Source organism: Pipistrellus kuhlii, unplaced genomic scaffold (assembly GCF_014108245.1).
Source record: "Pipistrellus kuhlii isolate mPipKuh1 unplaced genomic scaffold, mPipKuh1.p scaffold_m20_p_6, whole genome shotgun sequence".
Classification (NCBI taxonomy): Eukaryota; Metazoa; Chordata; class Mammalia; order Chiroptera; family Vespertilionidae; genus Pipistrellus; species Pipistrellus kuhlii.
The window spans coordinates 52,464,391-52,486,562 of NW_023425562.1; the positions used below are offsets into that span (position 1 = coordinate 52,464,391).

Genomic DNA, 22,172 nt, shown 5'->3' on the forward strand with positions numbered 1-22,172 from the left:
ATGAATGAATAAACAAAATGTGGTATATTCATACAATGGAATATTATTCAGCCATAAAAAGGAACAAAATATGGACACATGCGACAACATGGGTGAACATTGAAAACATGCTAAGTGAAAGAAGCCAGACCCAAAAGGTCATACATTATGTGGTTTCATCTGTATGAAATGTCCAGAATAGGCAAATGTATAGTGACAGCAAATTAGTGGTTGCTTAGGAATGGGGAAGGCCAGGGGAAGGGGGGGTGGGGGGGCGGGGTGTTGGAAGGAGGGCAATATCTAAATGCTACATGGTTTCTTTTTGAGGTGATGAAACAGTTCTAGAAAAATTGACTATGCATATAAGCCTAACCAATGGACACAGACACCAGTGGGGTGAGTGTGGGGGGGGGGGTGGAGGGGCAATGGGGGATAAGGACACATATGTAATATCTTAATCAATAAAGAAAAAGAAAAATTAAAATTAAAAAAATAAACAACAAAAAGCCATCTTCACAGAAAACAAAACAAAACTGACTATGGTGATGTTTTTTTAATATGGTTACCTATCTGTGACCATATTAAAAAACAATGAATTGTGCACTTTAAATGAGTGAATTGTATGGTTTATGAATTATCTCTCTATAAAGCCATTCTCTCTTTTTTTTTTTTTAAAAAAAAGATATAGCATTTGGTAATATCAACCAGAGAGGAACACATGCAAACTCTGTGACCCAGTACTCCTAGCCCTAGGTATATATCCATGTGCAGAAAACTGTACACATGTTCATCCAAAGACATGTTCAAAAATATTCATAGTAGTACTATTAAAATAGACCTAAAGCCCAGCTGACGTGTTTTAGTGGTTGAGGTTGACCTATGAGCCAGAAGGTCAATGGATTGATTCCTAATCAGGGCACATGCACAGGGTTGTAGGCTGGATCCCCAGCGTGGGGCGTGCAAGAGGCAGCCCATCAATGATTCCCTCTCATCATTGATGTTTCTCTCTCTCTCTCCCTCTGTCTTTCTCTCTGAAATCAATAGAATAGAATTAAAAAAAATAGACTTAGAGTGGAAACTAAAATACTCATCACCAGCCGAATGGGTAATTGTGATATATACAAACAATGAAATGCTATGAAGCACCGAAAAGGAACAAACTACAATTATTTGCAGCAACATAAATGAATTACAAAAACATAAAATTTAACAAAAGAAGCCAGACGCAAGAGAGTATATTTTGTAAGGTTCCATTTACATAAAATGTAATACCTGGAGAGCCTAATTTATGGAGTTAGAGGTCAGGATACTGTTTTGCCCTCAGGGGCCTGGGTAATAATTGAAAAGGGGTCATAAAGGGGCTTTTGTAGGCAGGTAATGTTCTGTTTCTTAATTTGGGACTTTGTTAGATGTGTATTCACTTTGTAAAAACTTAGCAGGCTTCACACACTTATGATTTGTGTGTTTTTATGTTATCCTCTAATGACAAAAGTTTTGTGTGTTTTTTGTTATTCTCACCCAAGAATATTTTTCCCATTGACTTTTTAGAGAGAGTGGAAGGGAGTAAAGAGAGAGGAAGAGGGAGAAAGAGAGAGAGAGACATTGATGTAAGAGAGACACATAGATTAGTTGTCTCCTAACTGTGCCCTGACCAATGCTGGGGATAGAACCAGCAACCATGTACATGCTCTTGACTGGGAATCAAACCCCCTCCACTTTGGTGCTTGAGCCAGTGCTCTACCCACTGAACAACACTGGCCAGTGCAAAGAGTTTTAAATTTTCAGACTATTTTTGAAAACAAGCTTTTAAGTACTAACAATATTTCTCCTGGGTTTTTTGTTTTTGTTTTTGTTTTTTGTCACTTCTTGATACTCTTAAATTTTTTTCAGTTGTGTAATTATCACTCTATTTTTCAATCTTTTTTCATAAGAGCAAACCATTGCCCATAATAAGCCTTTATTCAAAGTAGAAGTGACCCTTCTATTTCCTATTGCAACAATTTTCAACCCTTTTCATCTCATGGCACATATAAACTAGATATTAAAATTCTGCAGCACACCAAAAATATAATTTTTTGCCAATCTGACAAAAAAATAGATATAATTTTAATTCAGTCACACTGGATGGCTACTATTGTCTTGCTGTTGTCATTTTTAAACTTGAAAACAGGTGACAAAACAAAAAGTTGTACATGAATAGCAGCACTATTCGCAAAAGCCAAAAGGTGAAAACAAAAAAAAGGTCAGTACCCCTAACTAAATAGTCAGAGATTGCATGTTTTAAAAATTCTTGTGGCACACCAGTTGAAAGTCGCTGTCCTATTGTCTGAAAATTATTGACCTGATTTTCTAATAAAAAGACACTTTACAGCCATCTACTGGTAAATTATCACAATCCTATATAGGAAAAGCCTAATATGCTAAGTGTCCAAGCATTAGTTTGACCATTCGACCAGTTGTTATAACATGCACTGACTACTAGAGGGCAGACACTCCAACTGGTAGGTTAGCTTGCTGCGGGGGTCCGGCTGATTGGGATTGAGTGAGACAGGAGTGGATACACCCTGGTCCTCCCACGGTCCCTCCCCGGCTGGCCAACCTCTTGCAGTTTCTCCTCAGCCTCTAAAATATTTCTTCTAATTTCTTCCTTTCAATGTGTACAAATCCATGCACTGGGCCTCTAGTCTATTTACACTAATAAAAGAGAAATATGCAAATTGACCATACACCCACAACACCCACCAGCCGGTCAGGATTGAGCATTCAAATTAACCCAACAAAGATGGAGGGTTAATTTGCATATGCGGGTGCAGAGCGAAGACTGAAGGCTCTAGCCCAAGCAAAGACTGATGACTGAAGATGACTGAAGACTGAAGAGGCTTGGCTTCCTCACTGCAGCTGGAGCGATCCCAGTGCCAGAGGAAAACCAGTGCCGGCAGCCAGGGAAAGGAAGGCCTATTCCACAAATCTTCGTGCAATGGACATCCAATATATATAATATGCAAATTAGCCAGGACGCCATAACAGTCACAACCAATTCAGATGTAGGCTACACATGCAGATGGGCGGGAGGGGACTGTGTGCATGGTGAGGCAAGTCATGGATTGTGCAGGCCTAGAGTAGACACACACGGGGGCCTGCCCCAGGCGCCAAGGTGCAGCTAGAGCAGGCCCACAGCAGACTCATCGCGGAGCACCAGCAGTTCCACCTCTGTGCATGAGCTGCAGAGGAAACAGCTTTCCTGACTGCTCATTGGTTAAGCTCCCTGTATGCCACTTGTAGTATTCTTGGTAACTTGGGTAATAAGAATCCAAGAAGGTGATCTAGGGTTTTTTCACTTCACTCCTGGAGGAAAAAATGGTCTGCTGCTGGTGACCACACCTGTAGGGAAGGGCAGTTGAGGGGGACAAGGCTTGCAGGGGAGGGCGGTTGGGGGGGACCAGGCCTGCATTGGAGGGCAATTGGGGGGACCAGGCCAGCAGGGGAGGGCAGTTGGGAAGGGGGGACCAGGCCAGCAGGGGAGGGCAATTGGGGGGACCAGGCCAGCAGGGGAGGGCAGTTAGGGAGGACTGGCCAGCAGGGGAGGGCAATTAGGGGGGACTAGGCCAGCAGGGGAGGGCAGTCTGAGGGGACCAGGCAAGCAGGGGAGGGCAGTTAGGGGTGACCAGGCCAGCAAGGGAGGGCAGTTAGGGACAATCAGGCCAGCCAAGGAGCAATAAGGCGTTGATCAGGCTGGCAGTGGCATGGTTAGGGGGTGTTCAGGCTGGCAGTCAGAAGTGGTTAGGGGCAATCAGGCAGAGGCAGGCAAGTGGTTGGGAGCCAGCAGTCTTGGAGAGGCTGCAGGCTGGGCTGAGGGACACCTCCCCCCACGTGCATGAAATTTTGTGCACCAGGCCTCTAGTATATATATAACACATATATTTAGAATTTTAACTATTTTTAAGTATACAGTTTACTGGCATTAAATACATTTATAATATAGTGCAACCATCACTACCACCCATCTCCAGAACTTTTTCTTCTTCCCCAACTAAACCTCTATACCGATTAAACAGTAACTCTTCATTCCCCCTCCCCCCAACTCTTGGCAATCACTATTATATTTTCTATCTCTATGAGTTTGATTACTCTAGGGAACCTCACATAAGAGGAATCATATAATATTTGTCCTTTTGTGGCTAGCTTATTTCACTTAGCATAACGTCTTCAAGGTTTATCCATGTTGAAGCATGAACCAAAATTTTCTCCCTTGGTAAGGCTATGTATTTCATTGCATGTAAATAACTCGTTTTGCTTATCCCTTCATCTGTTGATAGACACTGTGTTACTTCTACCTTTTGGCTATCCTATCTAATAAAAGGGTAATATGCAAATTAACCATCACTCCATCACAAAAGATGGCTGCACCCATAGCCACAAGATGGTGGTGCCCAGTCCTCTTGGCCCTACCAGAGTCCCCCAGTCCTGGGGCAGGGAGGGCAGTTGATGAGAGCAGGCAGCTTGTGTGGCCTGGCAGAATGCTTGCTTCATCGCCACGGCAATGAAAAAAGTGTTCCACGCCCAGCCACGGATGGGCCTCTGGGCCACAGAGAGCCTCTGGGCAGCGGGCACAGAGCAGCCAGCCCCTGCAGAGAGCTACTGCCACACAAATTCGTGCACAGGGCTACTAGTGTTAAATAATGTTGCTGTGAACATGGCTGTACAAATATCTCTTCAAGTCCCTGCTTCTACTTTTTTGGGGTAAATATCTGGAAGTGGAATTGCTGGATTCTATGTTTATTTTTTTGTGAAACCACCAAATATTTTCTCCATAGCTGCTGAGCCATTTACATTCCCACCAGCAATGTAAAAAGCTTCCAATTTCTCCATATCCTCACTAGCACATGTAACTTTTTCAAAATAGCCATCCTAATGGGTGTTCAGTGGTCTCATTGTGGTTTTGATTTGCATTGCCCTAATGATTAGTGCTGTTAAATGTCTTTTCATGTGTTTATTGGTCATTTGCATGCCTTCTTTGGAGAAATATCTACTCAAGACTTCTGCCTATTTATAGATTCGATATTTGTTGTTTAGAATTTTTCAGAGCTTTCTTACCACTATAATTTTTTTTTTTTTTTGAGACTTGGAGGTATATTTATGTCATATCAGCCTCTAGGCTGTCTTTTGGCAGGACCTATGTCTCTGCATGATGAAATAACCAGAGTTTCTAATTTAGTCTTTCATATTAATTAATTAATCATCTAATTCATTAACAGTATCATTATCCAAAGAGTCACTCTTGGAGCATGATTGATGTCTAGGTTAACACAAAAGAGGGTATATGCTTATATGAAATTCAAGAACTGTCAAAGTTGATCGATAGTACTAGAAGTCAAAATAGTGGTTACGGCCCTGGCCGGATGGCTCAGGTGGTTGGAGTATTGTCCTGTACACCAAAAGGTTGCAGGTTCGATTCCAGGACAGGGCACATACCTAGGTTCAATCCCCAGTTGACGTGAGTACAGGAGGTAAGCAATCAATGTTTCTCTCACACATAGATGTCTCTCTCTCTCTCCCTTCCTCTCTCCTAAAAAAATAAACAAACAATAAAAACATATCCTCAGTTGAGGATTAATAACATATAAAAATATTAGGTATACACTTAAGATGTCTGCATTTTGCTTTATGAAAATTATACCTCATTTTTAAAAGTTAAAAGAAAAAGCTTGGCCGAAACCGGTTTGGCTCAGTGGATACAGCGTCAGCCTGCGGACTGAAAGGTTCCGGTCAAGGGCATATACCTTGGTTGTGGGCACATCCCCAGTAGGGGATGTGCAAGAGGCAGCTGATCAATGATTCTTTCTCATTGATGTTTCTAACTCTCTATCCCTCTCTGTAAAAAAGTCAATAAAATATAAATTAAAAAAAAGAAAAGAAAAAGATAAAGCTTGCCCTAGCCAGTTTGGCTCAGTGGATAAAACATTGACCTGTGCAGACTGAAGGGTTTCGGGTTTGATTAAGGTCAAGGGCATGTATCTCAGTTGCAGGCTCCTCCCCAGCCCAGGCCCTGGTCAGGGTGCATGCAAGAGGCAACCAATCAATGTGTTTCTCTCACATTGATATTTTTCTATTTTTCTCTCTCTTCCACTCTCTCTAAAATCAATGGAAAAATACCCTTGAGTGAGGATTAAACTAAGGAATAAAAGTTAAAAAAAAAAAAAAAAAAAAAAAAGCTTAAAATTTTTTCCAGGCTCTTGTAAATCCGTTTGGCTTTAACTTCGTAGGCTCAAAGATCCAAGGTGGTCGCTTGTGGTTCTCTTCATTTTTTTTCTGCCTTGGAGCCCAGCACCTAGCACAGAGTCCAGGATTCATACATAAAACAAACTAGAGGGCCTGGTGCACAAAATTTGTGCACTTGGGGAGAGGGATCCTCAGGCCAGCCTGCACCCTCTTGCAGTCCGGGAGCCCTTGGGGGATGTCTGACTGATGGCTAGGCCCACTCTCCACCTAAGCTGTCAGTTGGACATCCTTAGTGCTGTTGCGGAGGTGAGGGAGGCTCCTGCCACAGCCGCTGCACTTCCAGCCTTGAGGTGGCTTCTGGATGAGCGGAGCTCCCCCTGTGGGAGCGTAATGACCACCAGGGGGCAGCTCCTGTGTTGAGCGTCTGCCCCTGGTGGTCAATGTGTATCATAGCGACCGATCATTCCACAATTCGATTGATTTGCATATTAGCTTTTTTTTTTTAATTGATTTTTTACAGAGAGGAAGAGAGAGAGAGAGAGCTAGAAACGTCAATAAGAGAGAAACATCGACCAGCTGCCTCTTGCACACCCCCTACTGGGGATGTGCCCGCAACCCAGGCACATGCCCCTGACCGGAATCCAATCTGGGACCCTTCAGCCCACAGACCGACGCTCTACCACTGAGCCAAACCGGTTTCGGCGAGCCTTTTATTATATAAGATATTTACTGAGCGCCTCCTCTATGCCAGGCACTGTGCTATGTGCTGAGGAAACAGCAATAAACAAAATCGATAGTCTTCCTCCTTATGAAGCCCACAGTCTAGTAGAAAAGATGGGGAATAAATAAAGCCAAGTGCATCCTTTTGAAGACAAGGAAACCTGTCGGGGAGTGATCCGAGAAGGCAGCCTTAAGGTAGCAATGTGTGAGCTGGAATCGCAGGGCTGATGAGTTATCAAAGGGAGGCGGGAGCATTTTAGGTGTGAGGGATCAGCATGTGTAAGGGTCCTGAGGAGAGAAGTACAATATGTGAAGGAAGGCACTGTGGTTGCAGTCCAGAGAGAGGGAAAAGCCTGCAACAAAGGTACATGTCTGCAATGTGTCTTGAGTTGTGGAAAGAGCAATAGTTAAGTATCTATTTGGCCTTTATTTTAAGAGCAATGTGAAACCATCACATAGTTTTAAATAGGGAAGGGACAAAATCAGATTTCTGACTTAGGAACGTTACTCTGACAGCAGGGTGAATGTAAAAAGTCCCTGATGACTTGGACACCAGTCCAAGCATACAGTGTGTATTTAGTCACTAATTGTGGAATGAAAGAACGCACGACTCCTTTTCTTAGATGAAGCAAGTATGCCTGAGCTTTGCAGTAAGTTTACAATCCACTTGCTCATCGACTGTGATGTTTCTGTAGCAACATACCTTAAAACCATTTTACAGACGATGAAGCTGAGGTCCAGAGACAAAGAAAATCACACAGCTACGAAGGGTGAAAGCAAAATAGGAATCCAGGCATCAGATCTGATGACACATCAAATCCGGTGCAGGAGAGCCCTCCTCCCTAACATTTGAAGACAGAGAAAGGCACCTACTGAGTGTGCAGGGCTGATGGCGATGTGGGAAAAGGTAGAGGGATTTAGAGCCAAATAGTAATACAGACTAAAGGTTATCTTTATCACCATTAGCGTTATTAGATAGTATGTATCAGGTGCTTTCCATGCTGTCCCCCATTTCCTCTTTGCAAGCACTATTACTATCCCTATATATTTCACACAGGTAAACTGAGGCTTGAAGAACTGAGTTGCCCACGAATACCCAGCCGGAAACCTCCCACAGGGCTGCACAGTGACTCTGGGGCGGGGGCAGGCGTCCCTGGGCATAGCCCAGCGCCAGGAGACCCACACCCATGGGGCACCAGCACCGAGCTCCGCACCCCAGTGAATGGGTGCGCGCTCCGCCTCGCGCGCCCGGGGACGTTTGGTCACGTGGCCAGGCCCCACCCACCCCGGCCCGCCCCGCCCGCCCGCCCGCACTCCCTCCCTCTCTCTCCCTCCCTCCCCCTCCCTCCCCGGCCCGGTCCGGCCCATCCCCCGCCCCGCCGGCTCCCTGAGGCCCTGCCGGGTCGGGCTGCTGGCAGCCGGGCGCCGACGGCCGGACGGACGGGCGCGCGCGAGGACGGACGGACGCACTCACGGAGGGCCGCGGGCACGCACGGCCCGGGCCGGCGCTGCGAGGCCCGCCCGGGAGGGCCGGGGCCGCGCTCAGGTGAGTGCCGGCGGCGCGGGCCCTGAAGGGGTGGGCCCGTGGGCAGTCCGCGGCCCCGGCGCGGCTGGCTCCGCGGGCAGGAGGCGCCGCCCGGGCCCGGCGCGGGAAGATGGCGCCGGCCCGCCGGCCGCGGAGCGCGGCCCCCGTGCGGGCCCGGCCCGGAGCCGCCCCGCCCGCCGCGCTCGTGTCCTCGTCGCCATGTTGGGGAGCGGGCCCCGGGCCTGCGGGCGGGCGGGGGCGCTGGAGGGCGCGGGCGCCGGCGGGGCCCCGGGAGGGCGCGGGCCGGCCGCGGGGTCGGGGCGCCGGGCAGGCGAGCGGGCTCCGGGCGGGCCGGGGTCCGCGCGGGCTGGCGCGGCGGTTCCGAGGACCTGGCGGCAGCCGAGCGGGAGGTCGTGGCCGTGTCGCGGACCAGGGACCCTGGGTCCACACGGAACCAGGGTCGGGGTCCGTGGATCTCGGGAGGCGAGACCCGGAGTTGGGTTAGGCTGTGGGCGGCATTCGGGACCCCCGGGCCGGCGGGACCCGGAGGGGCGTGGGGTCCGCGCTCGGGCTGTCAGGACCGGGGCAGCCCTCTGCGCGGGGAGGAGGGGGCTGCTCAGAAAGGGGGGCTCCCTGGGTGTCACATTGGGGCGGCAGCCTCCTCCGAGTCGCGAAATTGCAAAGACCGTATAACTCCTAAGGGACTGAAGGGTATAGGTGCCCTCAGGGTCCTCCACTTCTTATTGGGGGAGCAACAACAACAACAAAAAGGGGGTGGGAAGGTTTTGATAAGGAAGAGGAAAAAGAGGGACTGAGGTTTGGGTGCAGGAACTGGCCAGCAAAAGGGGTGCAGAGAGTGGAACTGGTTGTCGAGAAGAGAGCCTCCATCCGCTTAGGGAGTCGGTGTGTGTCTTTAAAAGGAGGGGCCGGGCTGTTTGTGGGCGGTGACCCAACGTGTCTTCCCAGGAAGGGGACAGCCCACTGTTGTGAGAGCGGGGTCACCTGGGGAGGTCATCAGAAAGGCAGCATTGAAGCCCGTGGGAATAGGGAAGGAGTGAAAGTGTAAGAACTGCAGATATCTTAAGAGATCCTGTAACCGTGTCAGGTGATGTGGTCACTGTAGCTGTGATAGAGAAAGGTAAAGTTGACTTCTCGAGATCCTAAACGTTCGTGTCAGAGGAGGTACTGGCACTCAGGTCTGCTGCCTCATTCAACATGCTGCCTTAGAGGAGTTTGCTAGCGGGCAAAAAAGTGTTAAGTCGAACATGGCAGCTTATATAAAAAACAACAACTATTAATTTATTTTGTTTCTGTAATGAGCTCTGTCAGTTCAAAGGCTAAGGGGATATATATATCCAGCTCTTTGATCATTTCCAGTCCACCTGCATTTGTGCAAAGAAGTTATCTTCAGGATCCTTGACTTCTCACTTTTCTGGAGTGTTAAGAGAGGCTCCTTCCTCCTTGTAGGTGTTTATAGCAAAGGGACATTAAAAGCCTAGAAAAAACAAGCAAACAGTGAACAATGGTAGAAACCCAGGAGGATCTCTATCATGATAAAAAACTTAAAGAGAAGAGCTGAAAGTTCAAATGGGCTATGGGAGAATTCTGAGGAAAACTATGCAAATCAGTCTTGATATAGTAGTACTAAGGCTCCCATTTAATAAAGAAGGACTTTCAACAAAAAGGTTGTGAGGACATTCATAGCAATAAGGTTTTCAATATATATTTAACATGTGTATACCATATGTATATAAAGCAACGTGATTCATTTGTTCTGAATCTTTCTAATGCAAGAAGGCCTAATCTTGTTTGTGCCATGGGCCCATCTAGCTTCTAGTGAAGCTTATGGACCCCTTTCGTAAAACAAAATACATTTGATGACAAAACCAGCTATATTGAAATACAGTTACCAAAATATACAACTTATGATGTTGTAATATAGGTTATACTTCTTTATCAGCACATTATAAAATTTTATAATTTTAAAGATGTGATGAGCACAAATAATATTTTAAGATATCTGCCACAGCTGTTATCTACGGTATAATAATAAAAGCGTAATATGCTAATTAGACCAGACGACCTTCCAGACGAAGCCAGGGCTGCGAGGGAAGCCCAGGTCCAGGGTGCTTGCTGGTGGCCGGAGGGAAGACTGGGTCCTGGGTGCTAGAGGGAAGCTGGTACCGGCAGCTGGGATAAGGAAGGCCTACTCTTACACACATTTCGTGCATCCGGCCCCTAGTGTGATATAAAGATATCGGTGATTACCAATGGCAGAGTTGAGTAGTTGTGACAGAGAATATAGAGTCACAGATCCTGCTAATACTAGAATGGTTTGTTGCCTACATTCATATTTGAAGAAAATAACTCAGAGGTTAGTGGAAATAAAGAGATAATTTACTTTCTTATTTAAGTTCATGGACCCACCCCCTAATTCTATCTGTGGACTCCTGTCTATGAACCCCAGGTTAAGAAACTACTAGCATGAAGCATTCAACATACATTTACTGGGTGCTAGACATCAATTACATGCAAAGCATTATGCTAGGCTTTGAGGATTCAAAGGTCTTTAGAACAGGGTCTTTTCACTTTGGGTATTCAGTCCCATGAGAGAAGTAGACATGTAAATAATGATAGTGTAAATAATGATAGTTTAGAATGGTAAAGGCCATTGGAGAGTTATCAGAGGTTGTAAGAGCAGGTCTCTGCTCTAGGAATCAGGGAAGGTTTTGTGAAAGAATGACATGTGAGATGTGTCCTGAAAGGTAGAGTTTGCCAGAGAAAAGTTGAAGAGAATAATATTCCAGGCAAAGTCATGCATATCATGCATTTTTTAGGGAATGTAACTGAATGGCTGGAGGTGTGTGTGTGTGTGTGTGTGTGTGTGTATGTGTATGTGTGTGTGTGATGAGACTGGGAAGGTTGATTGGATTCTAGTTGTGAAAGATCTTACATATGAGGAGTTTGGACTGAATCCTTAGCTGGTAGGGCGGTATTCAAGGTCTTCGAGGAGGGGACTGTATGATGAGATTTAACCCGATGAAAGGATGTTCTTTAGAAGGAGGGTGGACTGCAGAGCAGGGAAGAAGTAATGAGGGCTTGAACTAAGGCAGACTTTGAGCATTGAACAACGTTAGAATTTTTGGTGTGATAATTGACATTGTGAATGTGAGAGAATTTTTTTAGATTTTTAGCTTGGGATAGTGACTGTCAAAAGATATTAAAAAGATGAAAAGAAAACAAGGTGAAAATTTTCACAGATAATGGAGAAGATTTTTTTTTTGGTAAAGTAGCAGACTTTTGGAAACCACAAAGCTGTAAAATGTGTATTTTTTGCTTCATGAAATTAGAGGGTTAGCAAATAAAAGTCAGGGTTAAATCTGGTCCACTACCTATTTATGTAAATAAAGTTTTATTGGAACACTGGCACACTCATTTATTAACATATTGTCTTTGGCTGCTTTCACACTACCAATGGCAGAGTTGAGTAGTTGTGACAGAGAATATATAGCTCACAGAGCTGAAAATGTTTATATTGTATGGCCCTAACAAAGACATTTGCCAGTCCCTGATCTGTGTGTCTGAATGTTGGGTGTTCAGCTTCTGTTTTTCCATCAAGTTTCTATATAATGGAGAATAACTATCTTGGCTCTGTCCTTCTGGCTGGGTTCCCCATGCTATGTGTACCTGCAGCATGACATAGATCCCTGAATATTATATATTGGTCAGTGATGCCAAGGTCTACTGTTCTTGGTTCTCCTATGTGGCAACTGTGGTAATACCAGGTTGGTTTTTCTTTTCTTTTTTTAATTAAACTTATTGGGGTAACATAGATTTCAGGACTGGGTATCTATGTTACAAGATCTGTGTATTGCACTGTGTGCCTACCACCCAAAGTCAAATCTTCTCCCATCACCATATATTAGAACCCTCTTAACTCCCCACCCTAATGCTAGGTTTTTACAGCTTAGACTCTGCTGGGGCTTGTTTTGCCATTTTTCTATTTTTTTTTTTTTTCTTTCTAAAAGATTTCTTTATATTTTCTGATTAATCATTTCCTGGTTATAAGTATTATAGATGCCATTTCCCAGTTTGTTCTGATCTTTTAAATTTCTTTAAGATGTCTTTTGTCAAAAAGAATTTCTGGATTTCAGTAAACTCAAATTTATCCATCTTTCCCTCTCCAGAGATTTTGAAGTTATTCTTTAGGTCATCATCTTGAGTCTCTACTAATTTGTCTTTGATGTTTATATCTTTAACCCACCTAGAATCTGCTCTCATGTGTGATGTGAGGTAGGGTCCAGTTTCATTTTCTCTCCCTATGTACAATTAATTATCCCAGTACCATTTATTGAATGGCCTTTGTTTTCAAATTATGAATTCTTTTGGTGGACTCTGAGGTCCTAATTCCAGCTCTACTGCTTGCTAATTGTGTGACTTTGGAGAAGTTGCCTCAGATTTCTCATCTTTAAAATAGGATAATAGTATTTATCTCATAGGATTGTTTGAGGATTAAGTGAGTTAATTCAGGTAACATGTAGAACTGTGTGACACCTAGAAAATGCACAATATTGTTTCCTGTAATTTAGCACTATTGTTCATATCTGATTCCCAGCAGTAAGCAAGTGGAGAGGCTCCATATGCTCAACACAACTGTAGTATTGGTTTGGTTTTCTGGTCATCACAGAAAGGTTGAGAGTTAGAGTAAGTGTTACAGGAGATGTTCCCAAGTTGTCTGTTTTAACTGCTGCCTTAAACTGTCAGCTGACGTGGAAGTCCTCCCAACCCAACACTTAACTTTTACAGAGAACTTCTGTAGCAGAGGATGCAAACAGGCAGCTTGTGGTTGGTTTTGAACTGCAGACACTTTTTGTTTGATTCAGACAGTAATTTTTAAAAAAAATATATTTTATTGATTTTTCACAGAGAGGAAGGGAGAGAGATAGAGAGCTAGAAACGTCGATGAGAGAGCAACATCGACCAGCTGCCTTTTGCACACCCCCCACCGGGGATGTGCCCGCAACCAAGGTACATGCCCTTGACTGGAATCGAACCCGGGACCCTTCAGTCCGCAGACCGACGCTCTACCACTGAGCCAAACCGGTTTCGGCTCAGACAGTAATTTTTTAATATGTTTTAATTGATTTCAGAGAGAGGAAGGGTGAGGGAGAGAGGGATAGAAACATCAATAATGAGAGAGAATCTTGATCAACTGCCTCTTGTATGCCCCCCACTGGGGACTGAGCTACTGACCCAGGCATGTGCCCTGACCAGGAATCAAACCATGACCTTCTGGTTCATGGGCCAACACTCAACCACTGAGCCACACCATCCAGGCTAATATTTTTAATATCTTAAAAATTTATACAGATTTCAGAGTTCCTGACATATCTTGAAAAATTATTAAATAAGATCTGTCAACACCAAACCCATATTCTCTCATACAATACAATAAAAGCTGAAACTTTTAGGTGGGATGTGTTTTCTGGTTTTCTGCATGGTCCTCACTATTCACGTGCTTTACACATTTATTTTTATCATCTTTTAGGTATTTAGTTTTTTGGTACTACTGAGGTTTTAAATATTATCTCTCTGCCCTGGCCAGAAGTTGTTCAATGGTTAGAGCATTGCCGCTGTACCGAATGGTCATGGGTTCAACTCCTGTTCAACCCAGCTGGCCCAGGTTGGGGCACAGGCAGTAGGCTGCCAACTGATGTGTCTCTCTCAGATAGATGTTTCTTTTTTTCTTTCTCTCTCCTTTTTTTCTCTCTCTCCCCCTCTCCTTCCCTCCCTCCTTTTTCTCACTCCCTCTCTCCTCTCCCTCTTTCCCTCCCTTCCCCTCTCTAAAAATTAGTGGAAGAAATATCCTTGGGTGAGGATTAACAACAACAAAAAACTCTCTTCTAAATCAATAAATGACATACTGGGATAGGGTCAAGATGGCCAGAAATTGACAGATGAATTTGTAGGCAGGTAATAAATAAAAAGATTGATTCATACTTGATCATAATAAGTAAAATGATAATTGATATTAGAAAATGAAATTTAGTTCAAATCACTGAATATTTAGGCATCTATGTGCTGGGTACATTAGAAATTACCACATTGACAACATAAACTGATGAACAAAAATAGATACAGAGACAAGCATTGAACAGACCTACAAACCTCAGAGGGAAGTCAGAGGAGGGTGGGGGGGAAGGTATGAGAGAGATCAACCAAAGGACTTGTATGCATGTGCATAAGCAATGGATATAGATGGTAAGGGGGTGAGGGGATGTGCTGCGGGGGGGTGGTGGGAGTGTTTGGGGAGAGGTCAAAAGGGAGAAAAGGAGACATATGTAATACTTTCAACAATAAAACATTAAAAAAAGAAGAAGAAAGAAAAGAAAGAAAAGAGAAAGAAAGAAAGAAAGAAAGAAAGAAAGAAAGAGAAGAGAAGAGAAGAGAAGAGAAGAGAAGAGAAGAGAAGAGAAGAGAAGAGAAGAGAAGAGAAGAGAAGAGAAGAGAAGAGAAGAGAAGAGAAGAGAAGAGAAGAGAAGAGAAGAGAAGAGAAAAGAAAAGAAAAGAAAAGAAAAAAAATTGCCCTAACCGGTTTGGCTCAGTGGATAGAGTGTTGGCCTGTGGACTGAAAGGTCCCAGGTCCGATTCTGGTCAAGGGCATGTACCTTGGTTGTGGGCACATCCCCAGTAGGGGGTGTACAGGAGGCAGCTGGCCAATGTTTCTCTCTCATTGATGTTTCTAACTCTCTATCCCTCTCCCTTCCTCTCTGTAAAAAAGCAATAAAATATATTAAAAAAGAGAAATTACCACATTGATGATAGAAAAGTAGCTGGCTAGCTTTATGAAATACTACAGAAAAGTAGTTTTGTTTTTTTAACTTGTGATGTAGAGCTGTTTTCCAAGAGAGCAGTTGGATGAGAGAGAGGAAATATAGGAATTCATTTATTTGTCAAACATTTATTGAGCCCTATCATGTACATTTATTTGGCTAGAATTCTACAGGATATGAAGATGAGGCTAGCCAAGGTTTAAGTGTCATGTGGGTTATATGTTATGTGGAATGTGTGATGGACCTGAGATATTGGAGAATGGTGCCTAAAAGAGGTAGCCTTTGGGTGGAGTTGCCAGGAATGGTTCAGTTTATAATACTTGGAGATGAGGCAGTTTTTTGCAGGGTGAGTGAAAGCCTGATTATAGAGATATGGGTGTTTAGGAGATAGCAAAGTCCAGTTTGGCTGGAGAACAAGATTATAACAGATAATAGTGTTAAGGCTGGAAATGGAGATTGAACAAAACCAGCAGTAATAATAGTAGCTCACATTTTTTGCATATATACTATTTGCCAGATAGTGTCCCAAGCATTTTATAAGTTAGTACAGTAAATCGTCAATTTTTGGGACTTTGAATTTAATGGACTTCGGATTTAATGGACAAAGTTTCTGGTCCGTATGTCATAAATGAAAATTAACACCTTGTTAATGTTTAAATGTTTTTAACCAAGATTTTCTTATAATTAAAAGGTTTTTTTTGTTATTAATTCACTGTTATTTTTAACAAATTTTAGCAAATAGGCATATGTTGAAAAAAACAAAACACTGTAGTAATTTCACAGACATAAATATTAGGTAACTACAACTATAGTCTACTCTACATATTTAAATTGAAGAGTTACAGCCTAAACAACTATTAGCATGTGATCGCAACACCTCCATCATGATAATTGTTGTCGCCTGGGCTGACTTTGCAGTAGTTCCCACCTGCACTAAGCCACGCCCCAGCCATGTGCACGTGTTTACTCTCTGTGACTGGGGAATACATGCATGTACTAGACATATTCATAATGTATGCATTTACTAAATATAAAATTACTGTAATACATATACAGTAGAAAACTTCTGTGAAATTAAACTTTTATACATCATTTTAATTACACAAATGTGTCTACATAAGTTAAAACAGGTAAACTAATTTGTTCATTTTTTTTAACATATGCATTTAAGAAATCTTTATTATATAACAGAATTTTGTCTTTAATGGATACCCCCTCACACAAATTACTTTGTTATATTGAGGTTTACTGTATTTCATTTAAACCTCACAACAACCTGCTGTTTATAATCCTCTTTTTTACAGGTAAAGAGACTGAGGCATAGAGCTAACAATTATGGAGAGTCCAGGCAGTACAAAGCTTATACTCTTAGCCTCGACATCCTGTGCAGCTGAATCATGGAAGGCTTTGAATCCTTTTTATTTCTAAGCAGGGAAATTTGGACTTGATTGACTAAATAATGGGGAGTCAACAAAAGTTTTTAGCCGTATGATGGCATAATTAAAACTGTACATTAGGAAAGTTAAGCCTGGTCTTGAAGTGTAGATACAGAATTAGTTTGATCTCTTGCTCCTCACTAGAGTGGGTGCTCCTTGAGGGCTGGGCCTGTGTCTGTTCCATCCTCCTTCCCTGCCCTGTGGCCCTAATGTCTCCCTAGTGTGTTGTCTGGCACATTTTTTTTTTTTTTAAATTTTAATCTTTTTGTACCTCACCTTAATCTAAAAAGACAAGGTGGTTGCCCAGGAGTTCAATAAGCATTTGCTGAGTTAATAAACAAACAGAGGTATATATAAACCTGTAATAATAAAAGTGTAATATGCTAATTAGACTGGACAGCCGAACAACCTTCCGGACGTCCTTCAGAACGACCTTCCAGAGGAAGCTGGGGCTGCAAGGGCCGAGCCCCTTGCACAAATTTCGTGCATCAGGCCTCTAGTATACAGTAGGTCCTCGGGTTATGTCAGAGATCTGTTCCTAGGCGTGACATAATGTGATCTTTGCCATAAGTTGGAACCCACCTACATAAGCACCTACGTCACTCACGTTGAGCACATACACAGCAGTAATGAAGTAAAACAGTAAACAAAATTTAAAAGAAAGATAACAATTCCTGACCTTTACTTGTGGTAAATATTTTAAATAATAAAAAACATAAAGCACATATGTACGTATGTCAAAATGATGGAACTTTTTTTAAAATAAATAAATGGGAGATGGAGATGTAACCAGGAAACGACATATGTCGAGTCTGATGTAATCCAAGGACTGCCTGTATACATAAAGAGAATACAATGACTTTGTTGGAGGAGGTAATGCAGCCCTAGGTGATAAGCTATATTTTATATATAAATCCTATAAAACAACAACAACAAAAATAGAACCACATCTTCTTCAACTTGTGAAGAATTGTATATTATATGTCAGTTAAACTATTAATGATGAATTAATATTAATTATGTCAGTTAAAAAGCTGTACTCATAGAAACAAAGAATAGAATGGTGATTGCTAGGGGCTGGGAGGTGGGGGAAGTTGGGAGATGTTGATCAAAGGGTACAAACTTCTAGTTATAAGATGAAAATGTTCTGGAAATTTAATGTTCAGCATGGTGACTAGAGCTAACAATACTGTATTATAAACTTGAAAGTTGCTAAGAGAGATCTTAAATGTTCTCAACACATAAAAAAAGGTAATTATGTGAGGTGATGCACATGTTAACTAGCCTTATTGTTATATTTGTTATTTATTTTTCAGTGTATACATGTATCAATCTTGTCATACACCTTAAACTTATACAACTTATGTTCATTATACGTCAATAAAGCTGGGGGAAAAACAATGTCCGTTAATAATGTTAATGATCACCAAATTCAGAGGGTATTTATACTTCAAATAGGTATTTGGGTTTGTATTTAGAATTAAGCAGTTGCAAATCCTCCTCCTCTTCCCCTGCATACACACATAAAGAGGCAACAGAAGTTCCCATTAACCAGCTCCTTTACTGATTTTGAACCGTTGAATATAGAACTAATATTAGTTCTATAGTATCATTTATGTACGTTTTCTAGAGATCAGACAGCAGCTGTCTCAGGATGAAATAGTTGCCAATTTATGAATCACATTCCTGTTTTGGATTTTACTGAGGGAAATTATTTGCTAAATTAAGTCTCTTTCCATAATTTTAAATGTTATATGGAAGTAAGATTGTCTCTTTTGTAAAATATGGACTTTAAAAAATTCAAACACTGGGAGAAATTTAAAGACACTGTTGTTAACTACCAAAGACCACTAAAAATGGGAAGATAGGTAAACCAGCATCTGACTAGAAATAATAGAGACAGCTTAATATACCCTAAATTTGGGGTGTCGAACTCAATCAGAGAAGGGGCCAAAATCTAAAATCCAGCCTAAATCGCGGGCCGAATGGTTTTACTGAACAGTCATAAACTGTCATTGTGATGGAAACGCAGCGGAGTGCAGTGATGACAGCGAGGTGCGGGCCACATTGCAAGGCCTGGCGGGACGGATTTGGCCCGCGGGCCTTGTGTTTGACACATGTGCCCTAAATAATGGATTTGTTAAACATTCTTTCTCATCGTGGATATAAACAGAAGTTCATGCAAATACATGCATGTACATATCAATGTGAAATATATTGATATAACTAATATAAGAAAATTTGAATTTAGGAATGATCCTAAAGAAAATTGAACCTTTAACTTTAACCAGTTTCAGCTCTTTAATCACTTTCAACCGTTTTTCATTCATTCCTGTTATAGATTTTTTTCTTCCTTCATTTCTTTTTTTGTTAAGTTATGCTCAAATAGGATTTTCCTTTCAAACCACAAATGTTATATAGGCGAATTGAAACAAGCAAAACATCATTTGAGGTACATGAAAAAAAAGTCAAAATCTCCAGTTCCTCTCCTCTAAGCTACTCAAGTGAAATAGCCTAGTATTCCATAATATTCTCTATGTTTGTAGAAACACATATACCTATAAACTAATCTTCTCTTATTTTATAAGATGATCATGATACCATATATACATTATTCTACAACTTTTTTTTTTTACTTTTTATGATATCACATTTTCTTTTTTATCATGGAATAGATGTCTAATTCCTTGTTCCAACTGCATAATATTTCATTTATGTAGGTTCTATCAGTGAGCTACCCCTGTGTGGGCTGCTTTTCTAGTTCTTTAAAAATGAAGTATTTAATTTGTAAAGAAGTAGCACATAGGAAGTTTCCCTACTACTAAGAAGCTTTGAATAAATTGTTGACTCAAGCCTTAATTTTTCATCCATTCCAGAAGGGTATTGGACCAGATTATTGCCAAGGTCTCTCTGATTTTTACTGTGCTCAAATTCTTGTCAAGTTATTTTTAGAGATTTTTTATTAGGTCCTAGATTGTAGGATTTGGTTAACTTTTCAATGTCATTTGTATATATAGAGCATGGATTAAAAGACTGATACTCCAAACATGTTATTTTTTGTATTATAGCTTTAACATGGTGGTATTCATAATTAGAACATGGTGTATGAAGTAGTCTTTCCCTAAATTTTACTTTATCCACCTACTATGGTATCTAACAAGACTGGAAAAATTTCATTGAGCCTCTGATTTATTCTTCTGGTTTACAGTGTGCATGATTAAATTATTAGCTACCAGAGGCCCAGTGCACAAAATTCGGGCACTGATAGGGTCCCTAGCAGTTGCTGACTGCTGGCCGGAACTTCCCTCTCTTCCCCTAGCCAGCCCCACTGCCTGGTCAAACTCTCAGATGAACTCGTGGTCAAGAGGACAATTTGCATGCTATGCTTTTATTATATAGGATATCTGTGTTATGATGAGTGCTAGTTTAGGAATAAAAATTTTATGTTTCGGCCCGGCAGGTGTGGCTCAGTAGTTGAGCATTGATCCATGAACCAAGAGGTCACGGTTTTATTTTGGGTCAGGGCACTTGTCTGGGTTGCATGTGCAGTAGGCGTGCGCAGGAGGCAGCCAATCAATGTTTCTCATCTATGTTTTTGTCTCTATTCCTCTTGCTCTAAAATCAATAAAAACATAATAAATAAAATTTTATACTTCACTAATTTATCTTTGTCTCTTATACTAAAATATTAGGATTGAAGTTTTAAGAGTTAATGTTTATGTTCCCTAATCTCTTAAATTGTCTGTTATGCCTACCAAGAGCAAAACAGTATTGTTACAGTATTGAAATGCCATTGTCCTTGACAGGCATTTTGTTGATCCTTTCAGGGAACTAAATTTTTCCTTGTGGCCCTGGACTTGGAAACAGGAAGCATGTATAATTTTGTATTCATAAGAACCTCACAAGAGGGTGAAGGGATGATGGGATAGGATCCATCAAAGCTGTGCTATGGCAGATTGTCTTGGACAGTTCATGGCTGTTTATTTAGACACTTTTTAAATGCCTTATAAATTATCCTGAAACATTTAAGGCAATCCTATATAATAAAAGGCTAATATGCTAAGTGTCCAGTCTGCTGGTTCACCGTTCAACCAATCAAAACGTAATATGCTAATGATATGCTAAGGCCACTCAACTGCTCGCTGTGATGTGCACTGACCACCAGGGGCCCAACAGTTGACCAGTTTCTATGACATGCACTGACCACCAGGGGGCAAAGAGTCAACTGGTCAACCAGTCACTATGACGTGCACTGACCACCAGGGAGCAGATGCTCTGATCAATAGGTTAGCTTGCTTCTGGGGTTCGACCAATAGGGACTAAGATGGGCCAGACATATCCTGGAGCCCTCCTGCAGTCCCTCCCCAGCTGATCAACCTCTTCTGTTTCTCCCCGGCTCTGATTGTGCACCGGTGGTCTGCACCCTCTTGCAATCTGGGACCCCTTGGGAAATGTTGGAGAGCCGGTTTCAACCCAATCCCACAGGCCAGGCCAAGGGATCCCACTGGTGCACAAATGTGTGCACCAGGCCTCTAATTATATATGTAAAAAGCTAAGTGACCATCCAACTGGCCAGTAGGTATGATGTACACTGACCACCAGGGGGCAGACACTCAACACAGGAGCTGCCGAACTGCAGTGACTTGGCAGCTGCAGTTCTAGGATGACATCAGCATCCCAGAACCAGAGAGGAGGGAGCCCGATTCCAGGGTGCGTCACCCGAGAACCACCCTCTTGCAATCCGGGACCCCTTGGCCACCTAATTAATTTTCTTTCGATGTGCACAAATCCGTGCACCAGGACACTAGTGTGGTTATAAAAGGCCAACTTAATTTCTTAAGTACTATAAGTATAATATCCAGATTTAGGTTTATAAGGCAGAAAATGTAGGAATTCTAGGATTCTTATTTTGCAAAGCTACTTAAAATACTTGAATATAGATATTAATTTGTTAAAGTGAAAGCATATAGAATAATAATTAACATTCTTAATAAATAGTTCTTGAGTTATCATAAAGCTAGAAGAACCTGAGATTCTATTTAGTTTGAGCTTAGTAATTCATCCTCTAATTTTATAATTTAGGAATCTTAGGCCCAGAGAAATTGTGTCCTGCCCAAAATCATGCAACAGCTTTATGGGAAGATCATGACTAGAACTCATGGTGCATTCTGCCATGCTCAGCCTAGCTCTTTTTCCATTCTGTTACCTGTGTTTTATTTATTTTTATTTATTTATTTATTTATTTATTTATTTATTTGCCAAGATAGTATTTTTATTTATTTATTTTTACATATTTTATTAATTTTTTTTTGCCCCCCTCCCTCCCACACATCCCCTCCCTCCCCAGAGTTTTGTGTCCCATTGGTTGTACTTATATGCATGTATACAAGTCCTTCGGTTGATCTATTATCTCCTCCAGATCTTCCTCCCCTCCCCACTGTTATTTGACAGTCTGCCTGT

At 42.1% G+C, this 22,172-nt stretch overlaps 1 protein-coding gene across 13 annotated transcripts in view; it reads left to right on the forward strand.

Moving 5' to 3' along the window:
• The first annotated feature begins 8,257 nt into the window (after window positions 1–8,257).
• The window catches only part of NCOA6 (nuclear receptor coactivator 6), a 101,328-nt gene continuing 87,413 nt past the window's right edge, over window positions 8,258–22,172 (forward strand). For 10 of the 13 annotated variants that reach the window (XM_036419755.2, XM_036419754.2, XM_036419763.2 and 7 more), the window contains exon 1: window positions 8,260–8,464. The gene's annotated coding sequence lies outside the window, so the exon portion shown is untranslated. Of the gene's footprint in view, window positions 8,465–22,172 lie in introns of all 13 variants that reach the window. The other 3 variants (XM_036419760.2, XM_036419762.2, XM_036419765.2) reach the window with 2 other exon arrangements.